The sequence below is a fragment of the Saccostrea cucullata genome, unplaced genomic scaffold, assembly GCF_032062105.1.
Source record: "Saccostrea cucullata isolate Sc308-1 unplaced genomic scaffold, CSIRO_AGI_Scuc_v1 ctg6003, whole genome shotgun sequence".
NCBI lineage: Eukaryota > Metazoa > Mollusca > Bivalvia > Ostreida > Ostreidae > Saccostrea > Saccostrea cuccullata.
Genome location: NW_026938814.1, coordinates 16,245 through 32,488, shown reverse-complemented (window position 1 = coordinate 32,488; position 16,244 = coordinate 16,245).

Sequence of the window (16,244 nt, the reverse complement as noted above, 5' to 3'; positions counted from 1 at the left end):
TCCGAAAGACCCGTGACTTTCACTTCTAGTGCCGAGCGCTTGGCGAAGGAACAGTCACTACCTTTGTGTACGTCTTAGGTATGACGCGGCGCCGCGATCGAGAATCGAACCCGGGCCTCCCGATCACGAAGCGAACGCTCTACCACTAGGCTACCGTGACCGGTCATAAGAGATAGAGACTTCATATTTGGTATGCATACTCCACTAATAAAGTCCTTTCAAATGACATCAAGGTCAATGACCTTGACTGAACTATATGCTAAAAATAGCTTTTTCCACTGTTTGTCATAACTTTTGAACCATAGGAGATAGGGACTTCATATTTGGTATACTTACTCCACTAATAAAATCCTTTCAAACGACGACAAGGTCAATGATCTTGTGACCTTGACTGTGACCTATATGCTCAAAATAGCTTTTTACACTTTTTGCCATAACTTTTGAACCATAGGAGATAGGGACTTCATATTTGGTATGCATACTCCATCGATTAAGTTCCAAGGTCAATGACCCTGTGACCTTTACTGTGACCAATATGCTAAAAATAGATTTTTTGAACTTTGTTGCCGCCGGGCGCATAGTGTTTCACAAACACATCTTGTTGATAAAGACAATTTGTTAGTTTCTTAGATGTACTTATGATTTAGGTATTGTTTAAATATTATAATTGATTTACTGGGAATTTGTAATTGAAAATTGTTTTATTTGATCTTCAGAAAGAGCACTGCTGCACGTGTTTGTAATATCTCTCTCTCCATCCCACGGTATCGATGCTGTTAGCTCATAATTGTAATCAGGTTTATGGTCAGATCTTAGACTGGTGTTTCTTTGAATTTGTTATGCTTATCAAATTGTTTCCAGTGTTATACACAACCCAATGTTACTACTGTCTTTTAACTTGTTTCATTGGTTCATTTATGAAATGTGGGAGGAGTTGTCAGAGATGAGACGTGCCTGAGTTTGTTTGTAATTCACTCTCACTTAAGGAATTTTTGTGTAAAAGTGTAAACTTTGATTTTGTACTTTTGGACTTGAATAAATTCTAAACTTTAACCAGGAATTATCATTTCAAAACAATATAATTATTACATGGTGGAAAATCTAAAATTTTCATTGTTATTTGGACTAAAGTTTAGATTTTATACAAGAGAGTCAACATTTTAGACCACACGATCAACTAAATTCTATTTTACTCTGGACGACCCGCAACTCCTTTTAACGATAGAATTCGTTCCGTGTATTCGTAATGTAGCAGAAAGAAACACGGGCGATAACTCGCATAGTGCATTTACTTGGAACAATCTAGAGAGTTCCGAATGTAAACATGGAAGGTAATTTGAATCGAGAGAAAAACGTTGAGAGAATTTATTGGATTTTCGTATTTATATGGATTATTTTTTGGGATAAAAGGCATAAGCAATCTCAAGAAGGTTTGTTTTGAATAAATTGGTAGTTATTCCCAAAGCAAATCATTTTATATTCTTCAAAATCGTTTCGGAGCGGATCCGCTCCGATTTGCTACATTGCAAGTATATGGGACGTATTCTAACTGTGGTGAGGGCCTGTACCGAGACACAGTTAGATTATTCTAACTACTTCAACACATATTGTGTATTCCGACTATTATATGAACATGATGAATTCCGTGTGATTTACTTCCAAACCTGTATCGGGTTTGGGACAGGAATTTCAGAATCGACTTAACGGTCGTTATCTTGTTAAACATTTACCAAGTGTACATATGGTTGTATTAAGAGATCCTACTGTCAATGAAATGCATAGGGATAGGATTAAAATTACGTAAGTACGTGAGCCCACTCCAGCAAATACTTTACAGTTACAAAGTATATTACACCCAAGACCTACAAATCCAGGGAAACACAAACTGACCAACACCATAACGTAACGCGAAAGTCTGACAGAATTCGACGAAAACCAGCTAGATTCCGTGACAGTGATCATGTGGATCCGAATGACTTACCAACCTTTTATGTTTCGAGTGACACAGATGGATTCCACAAAATTAAACGTGTATTAGGAAAACGACTTTCCAAATACTTAGTACAAATTGTGGGTGAATCAGCCGAAAATGCGATTTGGGTTCCATTGTCGACTTTAAATGCTAAAGCCAAACGTGCTCTTGACACGCCACCGCCACCTAGCTTATGACGTCTTTATACACTGTATTAAAATGATTATGAACACTTGATGAAAAAAAATGTAAAAACAGAAAAACATTGAAAAAAATGCATGTTACATTTGTGTATACTCTTCATATATTTAATTTTTTTTTGTTTGCATAATATGTTTGTTTGATACTTCTGATCTGTATTAATTTACAGTGTTTCATATGTATGTATGTTTATGTAATTACGGATGTTTTATTCCACAAGTATTACAACTTACACATATTGTTGAAAACGGTAGAAATTGAGAGGGTAGGAATTACTAGTATGCAATATTTGTGGCATACTTACCCCTTTCCGACATTTAAATCCGTTTTGTTTGCAGTGTTAATATCGATTCTGTAACTGTTTAAGTCACAACAAAATACTTAAAACAGATGTTTAGTCTGTACATGATGTTAGGTGCTGCATATGATCTTTTTAAAGATGTTACGAGTTTGAATATGTTTTACGGATTTAAATGCTAGTTAGATACATCACATTTTGTTCTTCACAAAATTCGAACGTCTTTTTTTAGATTACCACTCTTATCACAATCATCAAAGGTTTCAAAATTGTAAACGAGAACTACTGCATACGATACCCCACATCAAAAGTGACAGTCCTGTCAACATATCCTCTACCGGAAGTTTCATTTTTATTTGGTTTTAGCTAAATATGCATTCGGCACTGTAAACCATTTTATTTAAAAATGTTGGCCTATTTGTTGAATCAATTTCTATATCTAATGATTAATTTTGCCATATAGTAGACCTGCAATTAGTTATGTAAAACAAAATTTTACCCATGCATATCACTTAGTCATAACATTTAATCAAAGCACTTATGTAGTAAACAGGGGAGAGGCAATTAATTTCAATTATATGAAAAGTTCAACAGTTTAAATATGGTACAATTTTAAGATCACGTGAGTAAACCTATTGCTATCCATTTTGTCCGTAGTTGTGGGTTAACATTTGAACATTTTCAGCTTCTTATCTTAACTTCGATTTTTGGCCATATCTTGAAGATAGAGATGAACAGTTGTCAGCGCAACTCCTCATAAACCAATGCACTGAATGTGGTCAAACTTTACAGATATTTAGGACACAATGTGTAGATGTGCATATTACCAGGAAATTTAGATTCCTGTATTTTTTCTGGGATTTGGAGCGCTTTAAGTTTTAGGTTAGTGTCGTGTATGTGAGCTTGCTCACTTTTTCTTTCATTAAAGAATAAAAGAAAACTAAAAATAATTTTTGATACGAATTAATTAAAATAAATTAAGCAGTTATAAATGTATGTAAATCTTTTCGTCAAAATGTCTGGAATCAATATAACATCTTGAAAACAGAAATATGAAATAGATTAAAATGGGATACATTATTAGCTTTCAGAAACACCAAAAAACAAGTCAGCAACGCTTCAATCATTTCTGAAAGATCTAAAGTGGGCTTGAAACCAAACAAAAGGAGATGTACATAGGCATGATGGGAAGGACACGGGAGCAGGGGAGGACACAGGAGATGTATACATAAGCATGATGGGAAGGACACTGTGCCTTAGAGAAGATTGTATTTAAATTGCAAGCATCTACGTTGCGTAGTTGCTGAGAAAACTGCGACGAAAATTTGTTATGTATGAAACGGACAGATGCACAGACAAACAGGAAGTTGACATTTGACAGTTGGATTTGAGCAAAAATGTATCTCACCATATGGCATGCCTCAGAGAAGATTTAGTTAAAATTTCAAGCATCTACGTTGAATAGTTGCTGAGAAAATTGTGATGAAAATTTGTTTCGGACAGACACACGGACACACAGCTACATACAAACACACAAGGGTAAAACAGTAAACCCTCCTCTCCTTCGGAGCGGGGGTACAACAACCCAAGCATCATAACTGCTGCTATTCCTTCAACAATCTTGGCTCATGCAAAAAAATCAACTGCCCCCACCAGCATGTCTGTCAGTACTGTGCTGGAAAGCACCCTCGTCGACAGTGCTACAATTGCTCAAAACAAAGTTTCTCGAAACAAAACGGCAAAAAAACCAACAAGCATATCCAACAAGCCAGCACCCTTGACCAAGTAACAAGAGATGTTTGTAAAACACATATGCCCCCCCCCCCCTCCAAATTGGAATTTTTCCAAGGGACATAACTCGCGCAATCGTACCCAAAACAGAATTTGACCTCTCCTAATCATGATCTTAGTACAGCCTGAAAACCTTCGAGGTTGTGATTATACATTATGTTGGAGAAAGGGAGAGGGGACATTGCATATTTTACACCAAACACCCGATGCGTCCAAGTACGATGACTGAGACGTTGCGGGGGATCCGTGTCCTGCCCCCGGGATCATGAAGCATCTTAAGTTTAAGTCAAAAAATGCCTTAGATGCTGAATTTTTTTGGATGTCAAGCAGCCCAAAATGAAAATGCCTTCCGATTTTGTATCATCAGTCTGCTGTTGTATGCAAATTATGAGTTTCATTTAACAAGTTTTAAAGATTTTATAGATAATTGAAATTTTGACGTAAGTCTAAGTCTGTTTCATGATCCTGGGGCCTTAACTGTGAAGTGCAATTAAGATTTATCGGTCAACGTGCCGTTTCTAGGCCTATTAGGATTAAATACAGGCGTGGAAAAAGGCCATAAATCAATTTCTTCGAAGTATAATTTTTCTTTATAGAAAGCTGAGAGAGTTTTAAGGCATTCAGTGATTTTGAGACGGATTGGGTGTTGCAGGGAGAGGAATGGTCAATTTCACCAATGTCGGTCACTGGATAGGCTCTCTCTCTCAACCAAGCTTTATGATAAACGTGATGATTTTAATTTTTCTTACTTCCCTTACGTATGCAGCAATATACCTTCATCACCTGCATACGGAGCATATATCTCTCAGTTGATTCGATACGCAAGAGCATGCTCTACGTATAAACAATTTCTAAAACGAGATAATTTATTGTCAAGCAAGTTGATGAAAAAAAAATATCAGCAGTCTTGTTTAAAGTCATCATTTGTTAAGTTCTATGGTCGATACAATGACCTTGTCAGCAAATACAATTTATCACTGAGTCAAATGCTGACTGACGTTTTTAAAAACCATACCAATTTTTAGTCAGTAATCTTTGCACTGAACTGACGACGTTATTTCCTAATCATGACAAGGACCACACGGCAGGTGTGACCGGTCGGTAGGGGATGCTCACTCCTCCATGGCACCTGATCCAACCTCATGTTTCGGGGGGTCCGTGTTTGCTCTGCTCTTATTTTGTATTGTTTATGGACTTTGAGATTGAATACTGTTCGTTATCTCCATATCCTTCTCACTTAACTATTCCTCATACTCCACGTATTTTGCGTTGACTGGACATGACGGCACAGAAAAACCTCAAATCCCAGTCTTGGAGAACGAAAAGGAAAGAGTCAGCTTTTTCAAAACGAAAACTGAGTGAAACAGAAGACTCAATTTTGCTTACATTATTGAGGTAAGCCCTTGTTGGGTGAAAGAAGTGGGGACGTTAACTCGTAGGCGAATACATGATTAAATAATACAATATGAACAAATAAAGTTACCTTTTAATAATGGAAATTATATTTTTCAAGAGACCCCATTTCTTTATATATTATTAGCTGTTATAAAGTTTTAAATAATTTCTGTATTTCTTTTTTTTGGGGGGGGGGGGGGTACATGTCAATGTTAAACTACTTTAGACTGAAAATCAGAAATATCATCCTCTCATTCTACAAAATTTGAAAATTATATGCCAACATGCAATATGAAGAGGTGTTCATTGTAAATAGAATTATTTTACTTTGAACTTTGTACACTTGTATCATAATATTCTTGACATTTTAATTACTTGTTAACATAATGATTTTAATCATGTTCGTAATTAGACAAAATCTCATTCCACATGAAATTTTCGAATGCATATAAACATAAGTTAACAGCATACAAAAAAAATTCGATGCAGCAGTCGTGCGTACGCTGCCTACAGAGAAAGACTGTGTAATTGAGGAGAGCGTTTCTGTACACACTATTGCTCACTACCCTGCAAATATTAAAATGAAGTGGAGTGGTCCTGAACTGGAAATCCTCCATCAAGTCAGAGAGAACTGCAGTGATGACACGTCCAATCCAGAACTCTATAACCAGTATCTGTCCTTGTGTTCTTCTAGGGGAATTCCCAGTCGAACTGTTGATCCTGTGAGGAAAAAATCCTGAGGCTGTAATGTATGGATGATGAAGATAAACTTCACATAAATTTTCTTTTTTGGTAATAGAGACTGCAGAGTCTGAAATGGCCGACTTCTAGTCCTATCAGACCAAGTTGCGGAGGAAATATCCAACTTCTCGCAGATGCTGACTTTGGACAACGTGACTGTAGGCCAGAAACTTCTGAAAGTCCTCATTACAGGCTCCAAAACCATAAACTGAGAATAGACTTTAGCCATTAGCTTATAAGTTTGCAACTGTGTAAAATACTTCAATTCAAACATTTGTTGAAAGTTTTATTTTATTATCGAAATTATTTCCAAAGTTATATCAATTTGAAATTTTGACTTAAGTTTGTTTTCAATTTATGGTTTTTGGGCCAGATCTGTTCAAGCCTGCCAAGCTTCTCCAGTCGTTTGTTGCTGATTTGCAATGTCAGGATGTTCCTCGATGGGCTATTTGTAAGGGAGTAATGAACATTCCACAGATAGCAGAAATGCACCCCCAGAATAAGACCGTGAAGTCCAGGTTGTCCACGAAGTACATGCTGAAGATGTTGGCGAAGTTCAGTAGATCAGCCAAGGAAGCACTGGAGGAAAGATTGCGGCACAGTGCGGTCAGATACGTCCCAGCTGTTCAGACGTATGATGTGTGTAGACACCCTGTGTTGAACTGGAATGGGCTGCATGTGTGGAAAGTGATGGCCAGTCCCGGAGACCCATTGGTGGATGATACCCTATGTCAGTGCTGCACCCAGACGACTATGCTTCAGCTGGTGTCCGGAGGGTACATCCACCAATGCAAGCTGAAGGAATTGCAAAGACGACCCAATTTCTCGTTTCTATGGATGTCACCCATTCTGCTGAACTTGAAGAACCTGCAGTTGAGCACCACTGATCCCAGTAAGACTTTAGTATTCTGCTCCTTACATATAATTACCACATGTAGATATATTATGTTAGTTATCGAACCGGTCCTCTTTTAATTACTTTTACTACAACTTCTCATTTCATTTCAGCAGGTCGCACGTTGACTCTAATTTTAAACGTTCATAATAGATTTAAGCCAAAATATGAAAAGCGTAAAATTAATATCAGTGGCGTAATAGCGTAATTTTGTGGTTAAAAGCGGAAGAATTACGCCAAAAGCGGAAGGGTAGGCAGGTCTGCCAATGTGTTATTGGCCAAAAGAAGATCTGGGGGCTCCATAAGACTCGGAATGGCACAACCTACCAAGAGTGGTACAGATCATGAAGTCTGTAAAGCAGAAGAACAGCAGAGGAACCAAAAATGGCACCTTGGGTTTTAGCTCTAACTGCAGGCCCCGGGGCCACAAACGTCTTGAGACGAACTCAAGGGCTGTATTTTACTCAAATCTGAATTTTTTAATCTCAAATCGCTGAGTAGAACTCAATTGAGTGTTCCACGAAACTAGAGTCTTACTCAGTATTGAGTTTTTCTAAAAATATCTGAGACTAGTAAAAAGCTGTCTCAGAAGTCGACTCAACACAAAAAATGGCTTTCAGGAGTACGTGTTCATTCAGAAAATGATAGCATCCCTTGCAAATTTTTCAATACTTGGGAATTTTTGTCAGAATTCAAAAGCAGCGAAATTTTTAAATTAGAAATGTCGGTTTAGATCCTCACTTAAATTCTTCATATGCGGGTTGATCTCTGGAAAAAATATGCCATAAGATCACACCGGCACTTACTTGATTCTGTAATACTCGTATTTATTTGACGCAATAGGTTCTTTGAAAGTCTAACTTTTTTTCATATGCAAACCGGTTGTTTGTCGTTTTTGGATCTACAGTTCGAGCGGTTCCCTCCCTTTCGTGTGCTAAGTCACACAACCGCGTCTGCGAATGTTTTCCACAAATCTGATAAATTGATCAGTTTACAATTTGATTGCATCGCTCTATCGACCTCTAATATCCAACAGTCACAGCATTCCGAGCATAAAATGACCCCTGCTATCTAACGCAAGAATGTTCCAAGGGAAGTCACACGTCCTTGTAAAAGTAAGGCGTGTCGGCGGAGCGATATTCACTTGATTGTTTTCCAACCTTATTTGTCATTAATGGAGGGTACTTATTCAAAAACTATAGGTTCTGTGAACAATGAGCTCACTAAATGATACGATGCTTAATATGTTGTTAAAAATTTCATAAACCAGTAGATATGATATGGTTAAAATACCACTGAATATCTGAGTATTAAAAAAGAACAGTTAAGGTTTCGTCAAAGGTCAACATGTCCAAAAATTTATTTTTACAATAACTCCAAAACTATGTAAGGTATAAAGTTAAAACTTTTACAGTTTATAAATTTTTCATTGATTAACAGATAGAAAGTATTACTTGATAAAAAAAATACTAGGAAAAAATATATAAATTGAGAAAAAATCCTTTTAAAAATGCATATTTTTTCAGAAAATGCACCTAATTAATTCCGTGCTTTTAGTGAAAACCACCACTGCAGAAACAAAATATGTTTATCAATGAAAGGCAAGTTGGACTTGGATAGCCCCTGGAAAGTTGTTTTCCCTGTTTATTTTGTCCAAATGTTAAGACTTGAAAGCGAAAGTACATTGCAAATGGCGGGTCTAACAGGGATGTTGTCTTTATACATGTCATGCTTTCAATAACTACCTTTCAGAGACCATTCACATCCAACTTGCCCTTCAATGATAAACGGATATTATTTCTGCAATGATGGTTTTCACAAAAAGGACAGAATTAAGCAGGTGCATTTCTGATTAAATATGCACATTTTCTGATACAATTTTTTTCTTTAAAAATATTTTTTTAAAAATATTTGTTATTAAGTGATACTTTCTATCTAGTAATCAATGATATATTTATAAACTGTAAACATTTTGACTTTCTACCATACATAGTTTTGGAGCTATTGTAAAAATATTTTTTTAAACATGTTGACCTTTGACGAAACCTTAAGAGTTAAAGCCATTCTTCTTAGATGCACAGCTGATGCACCAGCAAGATGTTCAAAGATGGATGTTGTCTAGTTTAATGGTAATTAGGGATGTCTTTGTTCTCCATCTCATAGAGAAACATTTGCAACATCGGCATATTACAGGGAACTTGCATATTTACCCCTTCAAATTTGAAAGTAATGAAGGCCATGACAAGTTAAGAACAATGGTAACGTTATGGTTTTCGTATAGAATTTTTGAACAGATTTAATGGTACCAAACATGTTTAATTCAGGTCCTTGTAACCCATTAAGCCAGTCTTGCTTAAAATACTTTATCTAATCAATGTTTTAACAAATCTCAATGCAATATATATGTACATTTTGTTCATCAAATGGACCTATATTATTTTCAACCATACGTTTTCTCAAACCCAAATATTTCATAAAGTTCATAAGTAAAATACACTGTTGTATCCTCATGCCCGATTACATACATATTCTATAGTTAAAAATGCAAATACAGAAAAATGCACAAAAATACCAGCACTGTTGTTTTAATTTTGAGTTACTCCCTTGACATCTAATTATTATTAATTTAAAACCTACTTTTGTAGGTTTAACCAGCATCTTTAATTGCATATTTAAACCTTTTTGTCATTAAATCTAAAAAATCATTATAGTGTGTTTAATATTTTTGAAATATTTCATGGTAGATTCATCCATGTCTAGTTATGAGTGGACAAGTATATGCTTGATGAGTTCAATAAAGGAAGACTAGCTGTCTCAATCATTTCTTTAGAGCATCTTTGATCAAACAGTCTTATCCGTTTCCTTTGGAAATTAGACAAAAGGACTGTTGGTCAGTATTTAGCATATGTCTTCTGATGGTCAGCCGTTTTTTTTAAAAAATTAATTTAGTATAGGTCAGAATTGTATTTCACCAGTTGATTCTTAATTAAAAGAAATACGAAGATATCAGTTTTGTTTTACATGAAACAGAAAAAAATACATTCAATCATAATTGAAACGTTATATATTACATATCAAGAATAATGACATTGGAAACAAGATAAAATCACTTTTAAAACATTAGCAGAACTTAAAAAGTAAATAAATGGGTTAGCTGAATGAAGGAGAATTTTAAACACCTCACTGACATTGACAACCCATAACTCCTCATCAAAGCTTGTATGACGAAAAGGATTGTGAACCATAATGCTGTCACCAACAGTACTCTGAACTATGGAGAAGACGGAATTGACCGTTCTTAGTGCAAGGATTAAGAAAACTGTAATCATCATCCGCTTCTTCACATTATTAGCAGCGAGCGACGATTTCATCGTTTTACAACGATTTACGACGAAATAGATATTAAGTAGGACGATAACAGTGAGGAGGAGACCATCATCAGCTATGTACAAAAAATACGTATCAGGAATTTTCAGAGACCATATAACTTCTACAATAACAACTCCGTATACAATACTTAACATCAAACAGAGGCCGGATATGACGCAGATTTTTCTATTTGTGAGATAGACACGGCTTATGATTGGATGGACAAACATGGCGTATCTTACGGATAAGAGTACCATAACATTCAAAGAAGAACACATTTTCGTTCCATATGTGGTTATCTGAAAAATGTTTTGAAACTTTAAAACTTCACAGATATTTGAAGGTACAAAGAATTTGTTGAGAAAGAAATTGATGTGATAAAAGATATCTGCCACAGCCAAACTTAAAACGCTCATGTAAAATGGTTTTCTAAGCTTAGGATACAGGAGAATCACTGACACTGACAGGTTACTCAGAATCCCCAAGGCGGAAAAGGCCGAAGCCACGTATTTCAGTAAAAAAGATTTGTCAGCTCTGGAGGTGATGGTTTTCTCGGAGCTTTCCCGACCATCATAGCTCGACAGCAAGGATTTAAAACACAAAGTCTGTAGAAGTCCACCAAGGGATGAATCAACATAATGCGATGTAATATTCAGTAGATGAAAGCATTCAATTAGTTGAGATCCATTTTCTACACATTCATTCAGTTTTTCTATTGTACTGAAATTCCCAGACGTACCTTTAAGATGCGGAATGGCCATAGAGTCATTGGTTTCACTTCTCTCCTTGGAGTCCAATGATGAATTAAGAGGAAACATTTGTTTTACTTCTCTCAGACCCGTGATATCCGTCATCATCTCTGTTGAGACACGTGGCCTCCCCTCTGCTTCTGATTTTCCAAAAGGATGAACTTGTAACGAATACGTCAGTATGATGAAACTTGTAAACAATGTCTTGTTCCGTCTCCCTGATTAACAAAAACAGAAAAACTAGAAATATGTCTGTAGGACATGAATACCCCGCCGCAACATGAAAATTTGTATTAAATTTGATCAGAAAATCTTGAAAAGTGATGCAGTTGAATTGATTACATCAGTATGTATAAGCATATGAAGTTTGAAACTAATTTCAAAAAAGTGAGGTCAAAGGAAAGGCCAAGGTCAAAAATTTTAATGCAGCCGAAAAGCTCTAATCAGTATGTATCAGCATATGTTGTAGAAAAAAATATTAAAAATGATTTTTTTTTTAAACTGACATTAACACAATTTGATAAAAGTGAAGTATAGGTCAAAAGAAAGGTCAAGGTAATAAATATAATGCAGTTGAATTATTTACACCAGTATGTATCACCAAATGAAGTTTGACACTAATTTAGGGAAATGAGGTCAAGGTCTAAGGAAATGCCACGGTAAAAACATGTTGATGCAGTTGAAAGGCTCTCATCAGTATATATCAGCATAAAAAGTAGAAAAAAATATTATGAATCGTTTCTCTTAAAGAAACACACATTTGAAAAAGAGGTCAAGGTCAAATAAAAGATGACAGTCAAAAATAATGATGTACTTGAAATGCGTACATCAGTATATATCAGCATATTAAGTTTGACACTAATTTAGGAAAGTGGGGTCAAGGGAAAGGCCAAGGTCAAAAATATTGATGCAGTTGAATAGTACTTGTCAGTATGTATCGGTATATAAAGTTTGATAGAAAAAATCTTGGAATGTTTCTCTAAAATTGAGCTTAACTCTAATAAAAGAAAAGTGTGGTCAAGGTCAAAGGAAAGGTCAAGGTTAAAAATGCAGCAGTTGAATAGCTCTCATCAGTATGTATCAGTATCTGAAGTTAGATAAAAATATCTTGGATGGTTTCTCTAAAACTGAGCTAAACACTAATTTAAGAAAAGTGTGGTCAAGGTCAAAGGAAAAGTCAAGGTCAAAAAATGTTGAGGCAGCGAAATACCTCTCATCGGTATGCATCACCATATGAAGTTTGATGAAAATATCTTTGAAACTGAGCTTTGAACTGAGGGCAAAGTGAGTGACGGAAGGACGGAAAACGCACATGACAATCATGGTCATACTCATGACGGGGCATAAAAAGAACTCTACAAAAGTACTGACGGTAGGGGTGTTTCCTGTGTATTAATGGAAATAATTATTATTTATAACGAAGAATATTCCAGAAGTGGAACCAGGTGCACCTCTGAAGAACGCTATTTTGTATTGTTTTATTGATTTTTTTTAATCTTAAATACTGTTCTTTATTTCCATATGTTTCAGAATGAAAAAATTATTGTTACTTCTTTAAAAAATTTCTTCTTTACTCCTAAGTATTTTTTAAACAAACTAAGCATAATGTTATAAACATGGATGCCTTTTTCATAATTGTGAAATTCATGGTCCCACTTCCTTTATTTTAACAATTCAAATCCCCTTTCATTGAAGGGTGCTTTTTACCAACATTGGTTAAAATTAGCATAGTAGTTTTTGCGGGAAGTTGAAAATGATCAAAGTTTACAGATGAGCGGACAACAAGTAACCAGAAAAGCTTATCTGAGCTTTCAAGTGGGCTAAAAATCGACTCAAAAGCCTTTTAAAGCTGTTTAAATAAAAAGAACACGACTGACATAAATAAGCGTTTTTTTTTTCGTTTTTGATTTAATAACGTTTATTAAAAATGATTTTTTAAAAGTCCAAACAAAAATAAATCCAATACAAAAAACTAATTATTGGTTGTTGCTTTCTTTAATATTTGTAATGTAATCATACGAACTAAATATCAATTGTACGACGTAAAAATTCTTAAGTATTTTTTTCTTACCTTTAAACAGTGTTAACATTTTACTTATATGCCGCACACAGTTCCACTCTTTCAGGTTTTGCTACATAGGCAATTGTTTGGAGAGAGTATATCCAAAATCAAACAACAGATAACTGAAACACAACTTCTTTGAAGCAATAAATAAGGCTCGTTTTAATCATTAAGAGAGGAAATAAAATTGATCTTACCTTGCTGTAATCGTATTTTCATTAAAAATTTGGAGAGAAGATAAAAATAGCCGTTATATTTTTTATACGTCCTTAAATGGTACTTTGATCTAAACGAGATAAGTAGGATATTAGAGACTGAAAATATCGATCCGATCAACTGACTCTACTTAATTAGAGAGATGATATTCCTAATTTTCTTATCTCAGAAAAAATTCGCTCATAATTGATTAGTAAAATTCAGAATAAAAATTAATTATCATATTCTGTACTCCGGAAGCTTTGTGAAAAGTACATCCTGTTAGGTTCAAAGTTTCGTACCCAAGATATCACGTGATAGTATAAGCAGCGTTATCCGAGTTCTTAATCGGTTTCAGACTGTAGTAAGGAAGTTTTGGCTTGATTTTCAGCGGAAGTGAGACATATAACTTGCATACGGAGTATTTACATCTCAGTTGATTCGATACGCAAGAGCATGCTCTACGTATGGACAATTTCTTAAACGAGGTAAATTATTGACAAGCAAGTTGATTAAACAAGAATATCAACAGTCTCGTTTAAAGTCATCATTTCGTAAATCTATGGTCGATACAATGACCTTGTCAGCAAGTACAATTTATCATTGAATGAAATGCAGACTGACGTTTTTCATACCAATTGTTAGTCCATTATTTATACACTGAATTGACCACGGATTTTTTCCGTTATTTCCTGATTATGACAACGAGCACACGGCGGGTGTGACCGGTCGGCAGGGGATGCTTACTTCTCCATGTCACCCGATCCCACCTCTGATGTTTCGGAGGTCCGTGTTTGCTCTGCTCTTATTTTGTATATTTGTTTAATGGATTTTGAGATTGAATACTGTTCGTTATTTCCATGTCCTTCTTGCAACATGTTCTGAAGTATGTTTATAAACATATACATGCATTTCTAAAGGTGTTGCAGTATAATTCATGGACAATTTCATCAGAATATTCAGATTAGAGATTGCCAAAAATACTGTACTAGATTTCTTCCATGGAATAAATTTTTAGACCATCATGTAGCACAGGAGGAGTTTTATTTTGAATATTTTTGGCCCATTTATGCCTAAAAACAATATAAAGAATAACATTTAGTCTTTAACATTCACCATGACAAGGTGATATCAATGTTGTCTTTATAAGCGTAGAAAAAGCCTGATTTTTGTGTTCCGAACCCATAATATAGCCCCTATTTCCATGGAAATAATATTTTAGACATACATATTTTTTTAGTTCAAATTATTTAAAATGATCAAATTAATAACTTCATGGAATTTGATGGAATCGGTAGATATGTAAAACATTGATTTTTATATTTTTGTTGCCATGGCAACGGTTTCACTTTATCAAGGAAAATTGAAAAATCTTCTTTTTTACCCAAATTTTCACATTTTTGATAACGAAAAATTAAAAGTTTAAATAATATAAGCATGAATTATACTAATTCAGGTCATTTTAATTATAAAAATTTGATAATTTTTTAAATAAATCAATTTTTTCAATGAAAATATGAAATACGTTAAATTTGGCGCCTTTTACTAAAAAATTGGGACGGGCAATATCTCTAAAAATCATATTAAATGATGAAGCTAATCTCCATGAATAAATTGATATATAGCATGTGTGCATATCAAAAAAATATGAGTCGGAGGGAGACGCAAACCTTACCTTAAGTAAAATAAAGTAAGCTTAGTTTTAAAATCAAAGTACTGAAAGCACTCATGTGAGTTGACCATGGTGTTAAATAAAATATTTGATCGGGAGGTTAAGTGAGTGAACAATATTATTATTTCAAATACAGACAACTGTTTCAGATTTTTTGATTTGCAACAATCTTGAGAAAGACATTCAGAGACATTGAATAGCAAAAAAAATGCAGGGGGCATAATGCTTGCCTGCCTACATTAGTCCTTTTTTATACCCCCTGCTTGAAAAGCGGGAGAGTATTTATTAATCGGGATTTCCGTCTATGTGTTTGTTACGCTTTAGGTATACCCATCTCTTATCTGCACCACTGAACAAAATTTTCATAGAATCTTTAATACATATTACCGTTGTGCACCTTCTATTACTTTTTCATCCTACACATATTTTGGGTTTCCCATTGCAAAACATGGACACTGCCAATATATTTATATTAGAGGCGGTTGATCATTTATATAATTCACTGCTCACAGTCTTCAAATATTTAATATATATTCCTTGGCGCCTTTACCCATGTGTGATGAAAATTTCAGTTTCGCAGGAATAATATCAATGTTGATAAAATGTGGATTTTAACACAGCATCCTTTTAAAAGCTAACAGTTTTATTATATAAAACTTCTCTGTGAATATTAATTTATTTCAATTACACGAACATTCTACATGGAGTACGTCAGAACTTAATCTTTTTCAATATTGTGAAGAAAAAAGCAATACCAAGTTTAAAACAAATATTAAATTACAAAAAATAAAATCTGTGGTATATGTGAGAGTTTGTGTGCGTACGATATATCTGGTATGTAAATGCGGTTTTTCCTTTTATTAAAACAATACTTCATTCTGTTGTTTTTAAGAAATGATTTTTC